This window comes from Passer domesticus, chromosome 5 (genome assembly GCF_036417665.1).
Source record: "Passer domesticus isolate bPasDom1 chromosome 5, bPasDom1.hap1, whole genome shotgun sequence".
NCBI classification, from domain to species: domain Eukaryota; kingdom Metazoa; phylum Chordata; class Aves; order Passeriformes; family Passeridae; genus Passer; species Passer domesticus.
This window is the reverse complement of record NC_087478.1, coordinates 39,525,948-39,542,708: the sequence shown is the minus strand read 5'-3', so window position 1 is coordinate 39,542,708 and position 16,761 is coordinate 39,525,948.

Here is a 16,761-nt window from a genome sequence, read left to right as displayed (position 1 = left end):
AATTCACAATGTCATAGAATGGTTTGGGTTGGAAGGAACCCTCAACATCATCTCTTCCAAATGACCTGCCATGGGCAGGGACACCTTCCACTAGAGCAGGTTGCTCAGTGCCCCATCCAGCCTGGCCTTGAACACAGGGATGGGGCACCCACAGCTTCCCTGGGCAACCTCTCTTCAAGCCTCACCACCCTTCGTGGTGTAAAGAATTTCCTTGTAGCATCTAATCTAAATCTGCCCTCTTCTAGCTTAAAACCTGTCCCCTTGTCCTACAACTGTCTGTGATGTAAAGTTCCTTGCTGGGACTTTAAATTACTTTAAAAGTAATTTAAAAGTCCCTCACTCATTATTAAAAGCTGGAGAAAATGCCCACTTAGACATTTAGAGACTAAATTCAGTCTAAGAAAAATTATACAGATCAGGCATGGTGCAGATAATAACATTTTTGTGTGTTTATAGGGAGCACATCTAACCCTGAGTCTGATGAGGAATACCAAGATGCAAAAATAGGTATAACAAAAATTAAGAGCTAAAAGATAAATTTAAGTTTTGCATAGAAGATGTGCATTTTGGGGGCAACAGGACGGATCTGCCAAAAGTGGTAGGGGTTTTCCCATCTGCTGTCCTTAGAATAAGCTGAGTACCTCTCTGAACATTTTAGGAGTGTTAAACAAAGAATATTTGCTTCAAGAGCGACTGATTACCATTTTCTCACCAGTGTTATGAATAAGCATGATAATGAAATATTAAAAAATTGAAATGTATCCATTTGAAATCCACCCTTTAATATAATCATATCACTGGTGAACTTTTCAATGTGATCAACTCTTTATTCACTGGTTGAATGTGCACTTAATGCTTCTTTTGTAGTGGAGTTATGCAGTGCGCATACTGAATAAAAACCATGTCCTGTCTTACCAAAAAAATTTGCAAATAAAAGAGACGCTTCATAGAAATCATAGAAAGATTTAATTTCATCAAATGAAATGAAGACTTGTCAAATCACTACTCACTCAACCCTAAGGCTAAACTTAACACTAACTCTTACCCTTGCCCTAACCCTAACCCAAACCCTAAACTTAACCCCAACACTAACCCTAACAATAAAACCCTCATCCATGTGGGTGGTTGAGTTTAGAAAGAAGCAGGAGCAGCAGTATTGATGCCCTACTGGAACCACCTTGCCATTCATGTTACAGCCATAGTTCCTGGAGCTGTAGGCTCTCTTACTCACTGAACCCTAACCCCAACCCCAAACATTGCCCTAACCCTCAGATTAATCCCCATGGGTGCTTGATTTTAGAAAGAAGTAGGGGCCATGCTGGGATTGCCTTGCCATGCCTTTTCCAGCTCAGATGTTCCTGGAGCTGTAGGTTCTTTTACTCCCTCAACACTAACCCTAACCTGGATCCTAAAGACATTTAGGACTGTGCAGAGATCCTCATCACCATGGATTACACAGGTTAAAAGGTGTGGATTTATCAGTTGTGGCACCATGCCCTGATGCCCTTGCAAATCCTTTTGGATTGCCAGTGTCCCTGAAGCTGTAGGTTCTGCAGCTCTCTGAACCCTCACACAAACCCTAAGTGTAGCTCATTGTTGCTGCTGAGATCCCCATCAGATGTTGGCACCGATTCAAAAACTGTAGAGTGAACAGATCTGTGCTGTAACTAAAATTCTTCATTTCATGAATTTGCAAATGAAGGGAAAACAGTTGCATGGCATGGAATGACAGGAAGTGAATCAAAATGAGCTGAAACCTGTTGCGTGTCTTGAGAAAGTCAGGGCTGAGCAACATAAGGAAACTTCTCTGTTCTAAGGATGTGGTTATGCTGGACTTCAGGAAGAAATATATCACTGCTTGACCATTCTCCATAAGGTAGAATGGAAATATTCAATGCTGGTAGGGATTTTCTTATGTAAAAACAATGCAGTATAAAATGTAAGTTAATTTACAGGGATAATATTTTTAATTTTTAGGTAAATATTTTAAGATGAACTGAATTATTATTAAAATTTCTCAGAATAAATCTTTGAAACCCCATGGGTAGTACAAGAGTACTATTGCAGATTCCAGTTTTCAGGTTGAATATGTAACTGCTCAGGATTTTTTTCCTAAAAAAATTGCATCACTTTTGTTTTTGATAGATTCTATTGTTAAAAACCAAGAAAAAGTTCAATGACTGTTAAAAGTTGTGAAGCTTCTCCAGGAAAATTGCAAAGCCTGTTGTCTAATACAGTCTGTAGTTTTACAAGGTGCATTGTTGACCCCATTACTGACTCCACTCCTCTGCAGAGCTAGTTTGAGAAACTTAGTACAGCTTTCTTTGTGCTGAAATGCAGCAGAAGAAGTTTTATAATCCAGGCACTGAGGACCTAGACAAGGCAGGCTAAGCTTGTGTTTGCTGAATATTTTCATCTAAAAAATGAAATTTGATACATATGTAATGTGTTTTCTATGTACAATAAGTTGTTAATGCAGGACAAATTTTGACTACAGAAGCTTCACATTTGTCATCTCTTCGTTTCAGCTGGTATCCTTACTATTTAGTAAGTGCACTTAGAATAGAAGAACAAGTGTATGCCAGGCTACATAAATCTTACCATATAAATTTTCCAAAATACATGCTGCTTCCAAATGTCTTTAGCAGATTAAAATAAAAAAGACCCAAACCAAAAGCAAAACAGAACAAACATGTATTTGTACAGTTTTGTATACAGAAAAAACATGATTGTGTAACAGAGGCAATGGAGACACCATCTTGATGCTTCTACTGCTGCTGTTAATTTTTTGTTCAATGTATCTGAAAATACTCTTAAAATTTCTAAAATATTATCTGGAGAAATGGAGTTCCATTGTGATTTATAAGAGTACTTATATATTTTCATAATGAACTGAATATATGATTATACTTTCAGCTGTGATTCAAAACCGGAAACAAAAAAAAAAGAAAATAAGAGATAAAAAACAAATACAAAAGTGCTATTTATATATCTTCAGTGGAATTTTCTTGGCAAGAAATCTGTTTTCTTTTTCTTATTTAACAGCTTAAATTTTTTTTTAGATGTTCTTAATTAAAAAAACAATCCTTGCCTTCCCTCTCCCCATTCCCATCAGGCTCTGTGTCTCATGCTTTTGACGTTTGGCTTGTGGCTTTTATTTGACAGAAACAAATAAAGTGGTTTATTTCAGTGTTTTTTTCTGAGTATAAATAGAATTTTTCTTTTGTTTTAAATGATAGCAGAATAAAAATGTCCCATCCCTGGAAGTGTTCAAATTCAGGCTGGAAGCAGCTTTGAGCAACCTGGTCTAGTGACAGGTGATCCTGTCCATGCAGGGGTGTTGGAATTAGAGGGTCTCGTCCCTTCCAACCCAAACTATTTTAAGGTTGTGTGGTTCTATGTAATCGACAGAAGAAGTAATAGATTTTTTTTTTCACAAGGTGGCAGTATTGGATTGGGCTGCATGGTTATAAGGGTTTTTTTTTTTCCCCTCTGGAGTATGTTTTCCACCATTACATGGTATGATTATCAAAACAGGAGAAAAAATATTACTATATCTACAATTTAGATATTGTTATAATTTATGAAATTGATTTGTTTCTTTCTTTTGGTGTACAGCTTATAGATGAATCACTGAGAAGCAAATTGTCTCTATTCATATTTTCTTTATATCATTTACCAGACTGCATTTGACCTGCATTTGATGAGATGATAGATCCTTTAGGTGAGGATTTGGGTGGAATAAATAAGAATATGGCCTCTCCATATGGATATTCCTTTTTCCTATAGTGTCTATTTTTTTTTTTTTTTTCTAAGAAAAATAAGTTTTGGGTCACATAACAACAGATGTGCTCTAAAAGAGCAAACTGCCTTGGCTGTGTTAAGAAGTGTCAGTTCCAAACTAATGGCATAGGAACCATCCAGTGCAGTAATTCTGGAAGAAAGCACATGGGCTGGAAGTAATGAAAACCACAGCTGCTTTCCATAGCTGTGCACAAATAGTTGGAATGCAGAGGAGAAAGTGGCCAGTCGAAAAGAGGGAGGACAACACTGCATCTTTAATTTATTGAGAAATACATTTCTACCTCCCTGTAGGATCTGCATGTGTGTTCATAATTCTTGACAAACAGAAAAAAAAATCTGTAAACTCAAACTGTAATTGTTCACTGATTTCCTTGTGAGTGGTTCACATTGTTCAATTGAGAATGTTCTGTTTACATCTCATACGTAATTGCCATTGCCTAAATTTATGAAAATATTTCTTTTTCTTTCTGTGCATATAGGGAAGGAGAAGGAGAAGGAGAAGGAGAAGGAGAAGGAGAAGGAGAAGGAGAAGGAGAAGGAGAAGGAGAAGGAGAAGGAGAAGGAGAAGGAGAAGGAGAAGGAGAAGGAGAAGGAGAGGAAGAATACCCTTTTATAATTCTGTTATTTCCATCCTTTCAGTAATGGCCTTGAAAAGATTTTTCTGGAATAAGTTGTGTAAGTGGAAGTTTCATAAAAATAAAAGGAAAAGAAGTAACAGTACAAATGCACTGTGTTACACTTTCTTCAGTCAATAACTAGCCAGTGACATATCTTTCTTGTATAAAACTTGGCATTGGATCTGTTTTTACTTTTACATCAGTCATGGGAGTCCTTAGAGTGTTGTGGAAATCAAGTGTCTGCAGGTTACAGTACGTGGAAATCAACCTCCAACTTTCTTGTAAAATGAAACAGAGTTTTGTGTGCATGCAAAATGTGATCCTGTCTTGGTGTGATTTCCACATAAAAATTCATTGATAGAAAGATATATTTAGATAAAGTCCTGGCTCAAATGAATTCTCAACACAACTGAAGATCTTTCCATATCACTACATGAAAGTTTTTAATGACTTGCAGTTTTATGCAGAAAAGATTTTGACCACTGTATTTATTAGCATAGGTGTTTTTAAATACTTAGTGTATGATGAAGACATAAAGAAAAGCCTGGTCCAGAATATTGAAACTTGAAGGCACAGATAGGTACAGTATGGCTAAAATATTGAAATATCAAAGTATGATTAAAAAGCTGTTACCTATGTAGACTAAACTGAAGACTCTGTGTGTATACAATTCCTACTTTTTAAGGGAATAACACTTTTATTTCTGAAAAATTGCCTTGCAACTATACATTCTTATTATCATTTTGATATCATTTTTCTTCCTTCTTTTGTTTATTGTCATTCTTTTTGAGAGATCTGTTTTAGACTGTGTGAAGGCTGAAGCAGAGAACTGTGCTACTGATTAATTTGTTAAGCACTACAAATATAAATTTGCACAGCCAAGAGTGAAGCGCAGATGCTATAACCAGGAAACTTCTTCCTTCTTCCTCCCTGCCACTGCCCAGGCATGTAGTGTGCGCCTCACAATATATTAGGTGATGAAACAAAAACGTGTGTTTCATTTCCAACTTCCATGGAATCATCTACTATCACAGTATCTAAATACTGTGGGTGAGAATTTGTTTTCACTGGAAATAAGCAAAATCAACTATCTTTTTATTTTGCATCTTATAGATCAAAGGAGTTCTTAAACAGGCATGGAACTTAGGTACCATTGTCTTTCAAACAGGAAATAAAGAAATAAGAACTTTCTTCAGTGAAGCACAGCCACTTAAAAACAGCTTTTGTTCCTCACTTCCAAGAAAGTTATGGCTGTGTCTTTAAGCCCTACACAGGGAGTTGTGCTTTGCTTCAAGTCTGCTTCTTAGACTATGATGTCACTTTCCACAGGTTTCCCGGAAAATAAATTCTTATTTTTGTTGAAATCACTGTAAATAATAGTCATGAAGGACTGTACACAAGGTTCTGGATTTTTTTACTGTATTACTTATTCAAAGTAATGTTTATGCATAGCTTGGCTTTGTGCATTTTTTCAGTATATGAGTTTTCAAATCCTGGTATTTGTAATGCAGATGGCAATATTGGTGCTAATAATTATGAAAAAGAAGGAAGTAAATAAATTATGTGGAACTGCTGATAACTTAAAATTTGTTTGTGCAATTAATTAAAACATGTCTAATAGTCAGTTCTCACTGTAAACTGTATTACCATTTGATTGAAGTTGACTATTTTACATGTTGACCAGGAAGAGCAGAACATGTGGAAAACTTAATTTGAGGAATTCAGCATAGTTCAATATATTAAATGGGAGTGCATGGAAATAAATTTCCAATTTCTCCCCTGCAAAAAAACACACCCTTCCTATTCAGGAATGTGGAATCAGAAGTGAAAGGGACAGCTTTATTTCTTGTTGAGGTATTATCCAGGGAGTCCTTCTTTCCTGGGTATCTGCAGGCATGGGAGGAAGCATTAGATGCGGCACTGTGTCTGTCAGCAGGTGACAGAAGTTGTCCCCTGTGCAATTGATAGTAGGACCTACTGGTATCATGGCATACAAAATACACCAATGAATGATTAACATTATTGCTTGAACTTGTATTTTAGGTGCAAGCAGAGATCTAATCTAAGGAACAGGTATCTTCAATTTGAACAACAGAAAGCCACAATAAATACCAACATAGCTGCTGTCTCTAGTAACTGTTCCACTTTGAAACTTTGTTCAGTCATTTATTTTTTTACACATAGCAACTGCAATAGCTTGGGTAGTTCTCACAGTGTTATGTGGGTGATAATCTCTACTGAATCAATACCAGCCTGGCCAGTTTTCTATTCCGTAATTTCAAAGATTATGGTTTAAGAAAACCTCTAATGACAGTGCTCTCATAAGGTTCATATGGTTCTCCAAAGCCTGCTGCTATTCAGGCAGAGTACAGCACAAATAAATTACTTTCAGTTCTTCAAAGTGCATCTGTATAATCAAATTTCTTTACCAAATGTTGATTTCTAATGATGGAATCATACCTGTTTTATATAATGGTTTTATATTTTGAAATATTTAAACTGTCATGAATAATGCATTCTGGAGTCAGCTATTTGTGCTAGAAAAATTGATTGAAAAATTGTAATTACACTTGATCTCAGCCTTAATTAAGTGATGCTGAAGTATAATGGTTACATCATCATTAACTGTGAAAACTTTTGAGATTTGTTTTTAGGATAGCTATAGCAATGAAAATGAGTTGGAGAGTTTAATTTTTTCATTGCTTTGTAATGAAACCTTTTAGTGGCCTAGGATTTCTCCTCTGCATACATTCCCTGCTACAGTCTCTCTAATCAGACAGACTCTTTATCATGAGCTTGCCCATTTCAATTACTGTTGAAGGTGTATTTTATCAGTCTCAGAGAAGATGCACAATCTAGAGCCAATATGAGATGTTCATTCCCCCATCCTACAGCAAAACATATCCAGGCCAGATTCTGTGGTACTCACAAAAACGTATCACATTATGTCTAGAATAAATTTCTGGTTTGTGCTTATTATTATATGGTGCTGTGCTTATTAAAAGTAAGTATGAGAGTAGGATTTAGTATATCAGGACAGATTAGGTAGAACTAAAATGTTTCCTGCCTCTCCTGGCTCCAGCTGGGCAAATCACCTTGTGCCTGCCTGTGCTGTGTATGTGATTTGGGTTGCTTCATTTATCCTGCCCTTTGGCATTACAATTTTCCTATTAGTGCAATGGCTTTGATGTGTCTTGTGTCATGTTTGGCAAATTGATTAGAATGCTGCTGCTTGCAAGCAATCTTTGAAGAAGCCTGAATATCAATAAAAGATCAAGGATTATATATCCATCCACACTCTTACCAATATGCATATATCAAGTGCTACAAACATTTATTAACAGGTTCACAATCAATGGAACAACAGAATTGATGTTTCTATTTCTGAATACAGGAATGAGACTGACTGAGCAGGAACATTCTGAGTGCTATGCAGCATGATGTAAGGAAAAAGCCCCACAGAATATGACCTCTAAAAATACTGCATTCATTAGAAATGTGTATACCAATCAGCACTTATTTTAAAAATCTCATTTAGTAAAGGATTAATTTTTCAAGTTCTGCTGCTATTATCTGATGTGGGTTGGCAGATTCCTTGCTGTGGCCATTGATGAAATTAAACTCTTGAAGAGCTTCTCATTTCATGTAGGAACAGAGAGTTCTGGTCACTGAAAGCTAAAAAAATTCCTGCAGCTGAAAAAGTTAATGGGAGTCCTGGTATTTTTACAGTGCTAGATTCTATAAAACACTTGATCTGCTTATGTCTTCAGGCTGATGTGAATCAAGCAGAGATGTTATGAGGTCAAAATAGAGCTCCTCCTGTGAGAAAATTTGAATAGGTTTTGCACTAAGATTCTCAGAAATAGTGCTTGAGGCCTAAAATGAGCTTGCAAATTAGGACTTTCAATACACATACTTAGTTGTTATTACTCAAAATATTTCCTGTGGCCTGGCAGCAGGTAATTTTTTTACTACTTTAGAAAAGTCTTTTAAAATATTTGGATGGTGTCAATTATATTATAAGTAGTTATAAATGTTTTTGACCAGTGATCTGTTACCCATCTTTAAAATTAATCCTGTATTATGAGCTTTTAATTACAAACACTGCAGTTTAACAACTCAATATGGTTTAATATGCCTCTATGGATCAACTGTGAGTCCCTTAATATGACTTCTTCCAGTCATATGAGTTACATATTTTTATATGTAACTGAGTTACATTATTTTTAATGAGTGCTGAAGATAATTGATGGTTCCAGATAACTCACAAAGCATATAGGTCTAGTCTCAAGATTACAAATGTATTTGCAATGTATTTTTAAAATCTGTTCTTTGAAAATCTATTAATTGCATTCATGATTTCTAAAGTGATTAGTGGTGACCCCATTATGTCAATGGTTAAGCTAGACTATGTGCTGGTATACTTGACTGCAGTTTTATTGGACTTTTGTAGGGGCACAGACTCACCACCTAACCAGCTACTGGAATCACTGGCCTCTGCCATGAGAAAGACAAAAAAAAATGAAGACCATTAATTTATATATTTTATTTTATGCATTTTATATATTCTTGGTGATATTTAAGTAACTGCTCAAAGATGGTGACTATTTTAACTAAAACCACTGAGTTATTGAAATGGAATATCTATACAGGGAAAGGACAGCTTATGCAAAGTTATCTAATTTTCAAAATTTAGAAGCAGTAGATCTTGAACTGACCCTTTAAAACATGAAAATGACATGTTGTTTAGCATCTCTGAGCTAAAATACAGAAGATTTTCATCCCAATAAACAATTCAAGTATTTCTGAAGATTCATCCTGATTCAGAATGAGAATTTCCTGTAATTTTCTACATGAAAAGAATTCCATTCTCCAAACTGTTTGATAGTTTAGTTTTTGTTTTCCTAGTATTGAAGTAGGTTGTTGAGAAGAGCTAGCTGATGATTATTTGAACATTGCATAGTGTTTGCTTTGTCCTCCAAGTTTGAGCTACGTGTTGAAGACAGATCAATTGCTATTAAAATGAGTTGGAAAAGGGAGATTGCTAAAGATCTCAGAGAGGACAATTTTGGCCAATTAAAAGGAACAAAGGAATAAATAAATAAATATTCTCAGGATTTGGTCCATATTGCAGTTTCTGCATCCAAGTTTCTGTGTTTTTATTTGATTTCTATTGTAGATGGAAGGCTGTGGAAGATACAATGCCACACAGTGGGAAAGGAGCTAAACAAAGAAAAATAATACTCAGTTCCTGTGTCCGTGCACAAAATCCAATCTAAAGAAATGGTTTTGTGATGTCCCAAGGGATTCAACATACAGTGTGGCAAGAAATAAAAAATTCTTGAAGAATGTAACTTTTGTTACTAAATAGACTTTAGAAAAAGAAGCACAAAACATATTTTCCTTCAAGATGTGGCTTACAATTGCCAAAGTTTTAACAATATTCATTGTTTTGTCTCTGGTCACTTACAGGCCTTGGTTTTTACTTGTTAGCTGTCAGTCATGTAGGCAGTTCTAAATTAAGGATGCTTTAATAGAACAGGAGTTGTGCCTGATCAATATCACAGGGAAATTTAGAAGTGGTTTAAGAAGCATCTTGGCATAAACCCATGCTGTGCAAATCAATGATGACAATGGAAAGTGGCAGTACATAAAGAGTATACAGTGCATTTTCCACTCATAATTGTGGGCAATTGAAATACAATGTGTTTTGTGAGACCAGTCCATGTGAACATTTCTGCATCTTAATATCAAAGGACCAGTTTGCATAGGACCACCTGATATCACCACCTGAGCTGTGATACATATCACCTGAACAAAGTGATACATGTTTTCCTCTTCTGAAAACCATGCAGTGTTACTAGGACCAGCTAATGAGGACAAAAATGCAGTGGGCAGTTCTTGCTTCTTGACAAAGCAGAACAATAAATAATGGGATGTTGTCCAGTGACATCTGCTCTTGTCTAGTTTTGCTCATCAATTATGAATTTTTCCCTGTTTCTACAAACCCTTATCATTATTTAAAAAATTAATTTCTAAGTATAAAAAACATTTATGTATATGGGGTTTTTGTATTTGTACTTATTTTAATCTACATAATAATTTGACAATTTAAAAAAACCCAATATAATAAATATACATTTTAACCTGAAACATACTCATGTAGATTTCAGCATGCATAACACTTAACAAACAATGAAAACTTAAAAATATTTTTCAGCATTTGCTTGTAAGTTAATCACTCAGTTAAACACACAAAAAAGCAAAATCTGTTTTGATTAAGAAAGTTCCAGAACATTTCCATGCAAAAATGTCAAATTTTCTTGACAACAAACTCCTTAGTTCAGATAATTTAAATAATGCTATTACTAATATTCCCCAGTAAACATTACTGATGTATTTGCTTTCTGGCAGATAAATATCAGAACCTATCATACCACACAGAAAGGTTCTATTCTATATATTTTAAAAGTATGTTTTTATTAAGAAGCAATACAAGTTCCAAAATTGACATGATTTTTCTTGACATTCCTTTTGATGTACTTGCCTAGGGATGTGAAGAACATTTAAATACATAGTTTGAAAACAATGCTCTTACCTTAATCAAAATTACTGTCAGCCTACTAACCACAAAGATAAGACTACTTCTATGCAAAAAAACCACAAAATGCTGGTATTTTTGATGGGAGTAAAAATCAAACCAATGTAATTTGGCTTTGACATGTTCTACAAATTTTTTTAAATATTTCCATCAATTTTAATTAGAAGAAAGATCAAGCACTGTTTACCAACAATCTGCCATATATTCAAACACCATCAGAGACTATGTTGTCCAAAGCCTGTAAAATGAAGTGATTGACCAGGTTTCTGAGAGCAAACAGCATTTCAAGGCCAGGAAGTGGTTAAAGAGTATGTAAAATCTCTGCACCAAAAGACCTCTTTTGTCTTCTGTTTGTATAGAAACTGCTCCATAAGTGCATTAAATCAAACAAGACAAAACAATGAAATCTCTTCTCCCACCTCTATGAGAAAATTTTCTTTGACAAAAAGCATACAGCTTTCAATATCAGAACAAAATCACATGAATAATGGCAAAAAGATTTGATTGTTCACTCTACAGATACCCTGAAGGTATGCAGAAGGCAGGAAGAAGGATTTTTAATAATATCTAAAATTGTGAGGTTGAATATGAATCAGTGCATTTTTTACTCAGACAATTAAAAACATGGCCTATTTTACCTCCTCCATAGGTCTAGCTTCCGACAGATGTATGTAGTAAGAATATTCTGGCTATGAAGTGAGCCAGTTCAATAATGAAAAAGTTTATTTTTCATACTTACCTAATCCTCACTGGTACCGATCATGACTGTCTCATGATCCTCAATATACTATCACTGACATGTTCTTGTCAGATGGCAAAGATCTATTGTCCCCATTCAGGAGCTAAGACCAAGAATCATAGAATCATTTAGTTTGGAAAACACTTTTAAGGTCATTGAATCCAACCATATTTGGATTCACAGGGTAGTGAAACCTTCAACACTTAACACTGAATTATGTGTCACTTGAAATAGATTTAAAGATACTTCTGTGAATGTGGACCCAAGTGACTTGCTGGACGTCACACCGCAAGCCTGTACTGATGCAGAAAATTCAGCTTGTGTCTTTAGACATTGTGATCATTCTCCTTTATATTCTCTGCATTGTTATTCATAGGAGCCCAATTAGCAGTCAGCTTGGCATGAGTGAGTTTAAACACTTTCTTTGTTATTTTTATCTCACCCTTTCTCCTTTCCCAGATTGTTTTGATTGCACACATCGGCTATTTAGAAAAGTCAGGAAGACTAATATTTGACCAAATGAATCATGAACTATCCTGAGCATTGCTGTGGTGCAATAATTCTCTGATCCCTTCTTATGACAGTCTCTGAAATCACTTCCACTAAAATTTGGATTAGGCTTTACTTGTTGTAGTCATGATAATATTAACATTTGGGCTTTAATATGTTTGGGTTTTGCTCATGCCAATGGTTATGGTAGTATGCTACAAAATTTTGTGTGTTAAAGTTTGAAGTATTGTGTTATTCACTAGCTGGTTAACAAATTTTCTTGATTGGCTGAATATCAGTTCCCTAAATGCCTGGATTAACTTGTTCAAAGTGATGTAAATAGTACTATATAGCACATTGCACTTTGAAACAGAAGGAGATTTGACCAAGAAAAAAATTTACTAATTGTTGCTTCCTTAGGCCTCTACTTTTCCTTCCAATCCTTCTCTGTTTTGTCCTTATCTGTTGTGTAATTTAATCTCAAGAAATTTCATTGAGTCTTGTAAATATTGGAGTCCTCAGTTTTTTTCCAAGGAGTGTTGTTGTTGACATCTTTTTTTCTCACTCAGTGTCTCTTGACAATAATTGAATCAAATGGATTTAGTGGTTCAGAGTGGAAAAGGGGGGGTGTTCTACAGAGTGGAGTGGTCTTGAAACCATAAAACATTTATCCTCTGATCAATGAGGTGACCTGAAACATCTTGGGAACAGAGGAAGGTGTAGTATTGCAAGCATATGTGGTAGCATTTTTTTATTTTTTCTCTAAAACTTCCCTTTCAGTAATCAATTTTCTGAACCTTATAAATTTGGTATCTTCTTTTTATTTAGAATGAAAATAATTGCTGGTGGAAGTGCTTGCCATGGGCTGAATTTTTTACTTATAGAATGTGAAATTCAAGGGAGTGCCTCCTTCCCTCCAAGAGTTACATTTTGGGAAGTATATAATACTTCAGTCAGTGTGAAGCATCTTCTGAAAATGTACAAATACTGCTATTCAGTCCACATGGGATTGTTCTTCACTAGTATAGCACAGTACCTTACATCCAAACCTAATCAATACCTATTCATGTCTCACTGTTTTGTTACACTAAAAATAATTAATCATGTCCCCTGTTTCAAAAGGGTATTGAGGATGAGATTACCTGGGTAAGTGCAACCATGTAAAGCTGGACGAGTATTCTAGTGCATGTGAAGTGTAAGGTACTCCTGTAGAGTAGCAATTAATCCCTTTTCCTAGGTAAATATTATAGAATGGCATCCTCTTAGATGTACCATTATTCTGCTGGTTCAAGTGGGATCCTACTTGCCCTAACTTATAGCTTTTACAACTTAAAGTGATTAACAGTAAAATGAACTGGATTCCACTTTAATAATATATAGTCAAGAATTCAGAAATTCCCAAATAAATTTACATGTGAAATTTGCATTTGTCCCTAATGTGTCTTTATTCTAGAATGTTTGTGAATTACGTGCTCACATATTGGCTTTTCACAGTAGGCTGAAATACAAATTCTTTAAAAATGTATTGTGGTTTGTACACAAATATTGTCTTAGGATGGACTGAAGTGACTTCTAAAGTCCTAATGAAAAAGTTGGCATGCCCAAATGAGAGAAGAATGTTTCTATGTACATATATTCTGTGTGTAAGGAAATGCTCCACAATACCTGATAAGACCTGAATAACCATTCAAAATTCATAAGTGATGCTAGAATCTCCAGCAAACACACAGATAACTAGACAATAGACAAATGTGTGTGTGCAAGAAGATTATATATAAAATTGTCAGTACTGCCACATATACTGCTGATGCTTACAAGGAATAACTATAAAACATAACTTTTAATGTAAAATTTAGTAAAAAAGGAATAAAATTTATAGGATGGAAAGCTAATTATTCTTGTTAGTGTTTTGAGATACAAAAATGGAAACAAGTATTTTTTTGCTGATTTATGCAATTGTGATGGGTAGCCACTAGAGGACACAGGGAGCTTAAGAATAATGCAGGTGGTAGACAAAAATAAGATTTGCAGAATGCCATAAATACACACCTTATGCATAGCTCACACTTAAAAACATATTGAATAAGTCTAAAGCTAATAGGCACATGGTACTGTTCTAACAGAGAAAATTATTTTGAGAGACTATGCTTCAAAGGAATGGCATGGGAAACAACTCTCAGTAGCTGTGTTAAAGCTCTGTAAGCTAATGAGTGGATCCAGTTCAGCTAATTAAGAAGCTGTGTCACTAAAGTTAGGAGATGTCCTTAAAGGAATTACTAGTAGAAGTAATAACTGCATAAATGCTCTATACAAAGTAAAGAGAGAAAACAGAGACTGTGGCTGCATAGTCACTTTCATTTGGCTTAGAAGTTCTCTTCTTCTGGTGCAGAGTTGTCCCACTGCCTTCAGAACCTGGCTGGGCACTGGCACTTGTTGCCATGCAGCTCTGTGAGGTAATGATCCAAGGCTCTGATGGGTCAAAAAAATAATCCTGCAATAAAGCAGCAATTTGTTTAATTTTTGTTTGATTGATTTTGTTTATTTGTTTTGGTTTCTTATTTTGGGTTTGGATTCTGTTGTCTGTCAGTTTGTTTGTTGGGTCAACACTTGTTCAGTGTAAAATGCATATATGTTGCAGGGATTGGAATTTTTATTTGTCCTCTCTGTACCTAGGGTGTCCTAAAACCTATCCTAAAATTAGGGTGCCTCTGGTATTCTTAATATATGCCCCACCTTGTTATCTGCCTGGGTGCACAATGGTTAACCTTCAGTAAAAGCACACTGAATCTTACTCTCAGTGCCTCATGACTTGAAATTTTAAAATGGTTTCAACCTTTTGTGGATAATGAGACTGAAAATTCACAGGTTGTCTATCTCTGCAATTGGTTCTCCACTTTTTATAACATTAGATAATATAAGGTAATGGGATCAGCGTCAGCATTACGTCAAATAAATAGTCATGGTGTTCACTGTGACTAATGTTTGCAGAATTCTTCTGGGGGCTTAAGAAGTGTTCGGGTGGCTCTAATTAAATCCTAAATTTAGACTTAAATTTTTATAGGGCTACAGATACAAGTCTAGCTGACACGTAGCAATGTAGCAGGCACTTTAAAACTCCATCGTCACTGAAGCTCTGAGAAAATTTTTTGACAAGTTAGGCACAAATTAGCTATATGCCTGTCTACGTGGCTAGGCAGCCCTAGAAAAACAGTGGTGTGAGTGCCACCTGGTTATTTTGTTTTCATATTCTGAAAGAAATAGAAATTGTAGTTATTTGGTTTGCAATTATATTGCTCATATTGTTCAGTTCCTGAGGGAACAGAATCTGCAGTTCCCACCGGACATTTGTAATTTGTGTTTGGTACTTATCCAAAGCTAATGTAATCAATGTCAGTTTTGTGAATGTCATGTGTATGTTCCAAATGGGAAGCTCCCAAAATACCGTCGATAGAGCTACTTCAGCATAAAAGTCATGGGGAAGAGATGAAGAGGTTTGTACATTTTAAACACTAGTTTGGTCTAGAACATGTTGGATGATTTCAGGTATGACATCCAAGAGTCTGAGCATCCCAACTCAAAAGAACAGGACAGATCAAAGAGATAATTTGTCTAGGATGACACTTTGTAATGAAAATTTGAAACCACTTTTAATTATATGGATACTAGCAGTCAGAAAATTATTATGCATTAACAAAAAAAAACCCCAAAACCCAAACAAACCAAAAAAGCACGCCCCCTCAAAAAAAACCCAAAAAAACAAAAAACCAAAATGAACCAAAAGAAACCCCAACCCAAAAAAAGGAAAACCTAGCCTCAAAATACAAAGGAGAAAAGTAAGAGGAGAAAATAAGAGCAGCTTTTTTTTTAATAAGTCAAGCTTGGTAGATATTTTAAGAATCAATAGCCAAGCTCCCATTCTCCATTCTTACAAAAATACCTGGAATTCCAAGAGGAGTACAGTAAATAATACCCCATTTGCTTTAACAGATGTGGTGACATTAGCATATGATCCCAGTGATCTAATGGTATTTCAAAATAAAAGGTGACCTTTGTTTCTTTAAAGAACATTCTTAAACCTCAATTATGCTAAATACAAATACCGACAGTCTTGTATAATGCTTTGATCATACAACTTATGGCATTTATTCCTTATGACAATAAGGTGATTAGAATGGTCTGTATATTTCATATTTCTAAGAAAATCTTCTCAGCTAGATTCCCATCATGTAGTGATGGGAACAGTATATGTTTACAGTTCAATTTCTCCCAGCCAAAAACTATTTTTAACTAAATTAAATTTGTTTTATGTTGAATTTAATAAAGAGTTTCATAAGATTTAATGCCAATATTTCTAGATCAACCAGATAAAGCATTTAAATATTGTGAAAATACATGATTTTTTTCCCCCATGAAACTTACTGGAATTTGTGGCTCCAAAAATGACCACATAAAATATTTTTGTGTGTGAATAAAAATCAGTGTTCTTGTGCATTGGCAGTTAAAATCTTAAA